The sequence below is a fragment of the Vicugna pacos genome, chromosome 11 (assembly GCF_048564905.1).
Source record: "Vicugna pacos chromosome 11, VicPac4, whole genome shotgun sequence".
NCBI lineage: Eukaryota > Metazoa > Chordata > Mammalia > Artiodactyla > Camelidae > Vicugna > Vicugna pacos.
Window position 1 is genome coordinate 24990029 of NC_132997.1, and position 4189 is coordinate 24994217.

At 43.3% G+C, this 4189-nt stretch overlaps 1 non-coding gene across 1 annotated transcript; it reads left to right on the top strand.

The window, feature by feature from the left end:
• The first annotated feature begins 771 nt into the window (after window positions 1–771).
• Window positions 772–843, top strand: LOC116282184 (small nucleolar RNA SNORD18). Its single transcript, XR_004191635.1, has one exon. It is a non-coding gene; the product is annotated as a small nucleolar RNA SNORD18 (small nucleolar RNA).
• Window positions 844–4189: the final 3346 nt, after the last annotated feature.

The following is a 4189-nucleotide window of genomic DNA, read 5'->3' on the forward strand; positions in this document are numbered from 1 at the left end:
TGATGAGTCCTTTAACCGAGACAAGGGACATTTTAGGCACTATCCAGTTAGGAGAGAGATATCCTTCCAGCTGTTTCAACATTGGTAATTTAATATATAAAAAACAAACAAACAAACAAAAAAACAAAAAACACTGACAGGAACAGGAAGCCCAGACAAGAAGTGAAAGCAAACCAGAGCTAGGAGGCAAACAAGAGTTCCTCCTTCATCCTCCAGGCTTGAAGTCTCCCTCCAGCATCCCCTCCAGGCAGAGCCCAAAGGGGGCTGCAAGCAGAGTCCCAGCCAAGTGTCACAAAAAATAGAAGCCCCAAGGGTAGGGTTCAAACTGAGAGCCAGGTTGGCACCTGACACAGAGAACTTGATTTGGGGGTCACGTTTAGGTAGGAAGAATCGTGAATTCTATTGGACGGATGCCAAGCGGAAGTGCTCAGGAGACAAAGGGTCAAGGAAGTCAAGGAGAGGTTGAAACTGGAGATCGAAATTTGAGGGTCAACAGCTTCTACACTTGTTTGTATCGATAAACAAAAGAAACCAAAGTAAGGCGTTAAATATTAGATCCCCAGCATCTAATGCTTTCCCTGCTGAGCTGCACAAAAGCAAGTCATCCTTGTGTTGCCATATGTCAGTTCAGATCATTTTCCTTTTTAATTGGAAATTCAGTAATGTGGTAATGAGGGCAGCGGTACCATCGGGGCCTTCAGAAACATCCCTGGTGATCCTCGTGCTGCTTACATGTGTTAATTACCGGCACCATGCAAGCTCACTCAGCTTTTATTATGACGAGATTCCACTTTGTGAAGTCTGTGTTTCTGGGAAACATGACTTTGTGGAACTTCTGATTAAAAAAAAAGGAAATTTAATAATGTGGAATTTAGGGGAAAAACAGAGCAATCTGGATAAAATTGTTTCCATCTGGCAAAATAAGCTTGATGGAGGTGGAAACAGCCTCCAAATGTCCTCTGTTCCACAATCCTTCTTTTGGTAAGGGTTATAGATAAATGATTCCAGAAAGAGAGCTGTCCACTCCATTCGTCTGGATTTAGAGAATGAAAGTTTCTTTCCATGGCATTTTTGGAAAATAGAGCACTACACAAAAATCCAAACTTACATAAATTTGTTTAACGGAACCCAAATGATATGAGATATATTAATTAGATATTTTTGACTCACATCATCATTTGAAAGGACCTGGCAACACTGTGCAAAAGCTCTCAGTAATTAATCATTGAAAGAAGCCTAGATATTGACAGAAGCAGAGATGATAATTCCCTGCCATAATTATGGGAAGAGCAAGATGTTACACATCTTCCGGAGTTCCAAGGACTTCTCATTTTAGGATTTAGACAAACTGATCTTCCTGGTCTGGTGCTGGGATGGCCTGCCATGAGTTTAAAGCATGGATGATTAAAGGGTCTCCTGAGGGGGAAAAAACTCATCCAGGAAAAAGAGAGCTGGCCCAGAGCTGCCCAGGATTCCAGCCCTGGTCATATTAGGGATGCGACCTGAGAATTATAGGCTGCCACTAGCTGCGCCTCTGTCCCGCCTCCATGGGTGCCCCTCGGAGTTCTAGAGTGAGATGTGTGGCAAGTAAAACGTAAGACTTTCTCACCAGAAACTCGGTAGGAAGTTGCTTTTTTCAACTGAGCCTTTACTGCCCCTTTCCCCCAGCGTTCCCTATTCTTTTCTTTTGACAGCATTTCCTTCTCTTCTTTGTGAAACTGCCCTATTTCTGTGGGGATTCCATGGTGCTTCCAGACCCAGGAGCTTACCCCGCATGGCAGTCGTTGACCTGAGGATGAGTACGTGACCCACACTGGGCTAAACTGTGTCTTTGGTGAATTTTTATATATGGCTATTGAAAGAGAGACACGATGTTTCTCCTCTGAGGTGGCTAAGCTGGAGTGATGTAAGCCTGGGGCGGCGGGAGGCCGGTTCCCAACAAACCCATCACACTCACCCAGGAAGGAGATCGCTTCATAGTAGGTGGGACTTTTTCTCTTAGAGAGAGAAATGGAAGGCTTTAAAATGGTCAGAGATAGAGACCAGGGAAAGAGAGAGAGAAATAGAAGTGGGGGAGAGAGATTAACTCTAATATTTAAAGCCTCTGAAGACTCTAAAACCATATTGTATATTTTCTGGTTACATATGATCTAACGGATTCTTACTTTCTAAAGTTCAGAGGGTTGTTTAACAGAGATGAACATAAAAGTGAAGGAAAGGGATTTTCCTAGAACACCAGAAGTATTCGGCCCTTGGGGCCTCTATAGGATGTGGCCAACCTCTCAAGCATTAACAGTATCCTCAGATGGATGCACCCAGAAGAACTCTAGGGGAAGAGACCAGCGCCTTAAGAATTGGTGACTGTAGAAACAGTGTTAGCAGCATCAGGAAGCAAAAAAAAAAAAAAAAAAAAAAAAGGCAAAGGAAGCTTTGGAGCAAGGGAGGAGCATGGTTCCTTTGGCATGCGTGGCAGTGACCTTGACAAGGACCACACGACTTGCCATCCTCACCAAGTTCACCCTCGCTGATGTACCCAGCTTATAGACATGTCCCTAAAAGGAGGGGGGCGGGCGGGACTGAAAGCTTCACTTTCCCAACTGGCAAAAAACAAAACACATGATGTCCATGCTAAACTTGAGAAAAATGTATCCATCTTGAGTCACGTGGAGAGGCAGGACACACTGAGCTACCAGAATGGACACGGGAATGACAAAGCTAGGAACAGGTACAAAGACGGTAGCCTTGCGGGATCATCAAACGCAGAGCTGGGGCCAAGGTCAGGAACAGAGTCAACATCCCACGGGAGCAGGACATTCAGACTGTGAAGAATGACCCAAGGACAGAGTCCAACCGGGGCTGGCGGAAGAAGCCAAGTCCCCACCTGTCCAGGCAAACCTACTGCACCCCGGTCACATTTAAGTCTCCGTCTGGGAGGCTGAACTCACAGGGTGCCCCAGCAAGAGCCGCAACCCAGCATCTGAGAAACGTGTTTACTTCCAAGTCTCTTAGACAGGAAGAACTCTGTGACTCTCCGACCTCAGAGTTAGAAGACGACTTTCTAACCCCATCTTTGTAGCTGTCTACTGAAGCATAAAGTAAGACTATTTTTCTACTTTTGATTGTGAGACTAGACATGAGATAGGGTAGGAAAATCTGAAAGCTTTTAAAAAATAAAAAAAAAAACTTTACAAATATATATGTCACTCTAATTAGTGTTAACGCAGCAATGCCCCGTATCCTCCGCAGCTCCAAACTTGGGTGAACACCATCTCCCTCACCTTTCTCCACCTCTTTCCTCTCTCCTCTTCCCAGAGCAATTTCATTTTCTTTGTCCCATTATATAAGCAACACATCTATAGTTGGCAAATTCACACACGTGAACATAACACGCAGACACACAAACACATACACACACATCACGGCTGACGCTCATTGAATCCAGTCTGCGCTGGTTTGGGAGTGGCTGAGTGTGGCTGAGGTCTGTTTTGATTGACAGCGTCTTTGAAATACTAGTGGTCAAAGACTTCTAACATCATCTCATTTGTATGCATTGTGATATGTAGCTATAGATACATGGTTTAAAAAAATTTTTTTTGAAGTACAATCACTTACAATGTGTCAGTTTCTGGTGTACAGCACAGTGTCCCAGTCATGCGTATTCTTTTTCATTAAAGGTTATTACAAGATATTGAATACAGTTCCCTATGCTATACTGAAGAAACCGGGTTTTTTTTAAAATCTATTTTTATATATAGTAGCTAACATTTGCAAATCTCAAACTCCCAAATTTGTCCCTTCCTGTCCCCTTTCCTCGGTAACCATAAGATTGTTTACTGTGTCTGTGAGTCAGTTTCTGTTTTGTAGACGAGGTCATAGTGTCCTTTTCTCTCTCTTCTTTTAAATTTCACACGTGAGTGATATCGTATGGTATTTTTCTTTCTCTTTCTTGCTTACTTAACTTAGAATGACGATCTCTAGGTCCATCCATAGATACATGGGGTTTTTAATTGGAAAGGAGATGGACTCTCATTCTTAAACTCACTACCCCAACTTGTGTTGGTATCATTGGTGCTATCTGACAGTTCACTCATTGCTGTGACTGCTGGGCAATCTCTCTTCACCTGGCTGCTTTTATCTTGAAGCAGAAGTTGAAATTCCTTCAGAAATGTATTATCTAATACTTATAGAA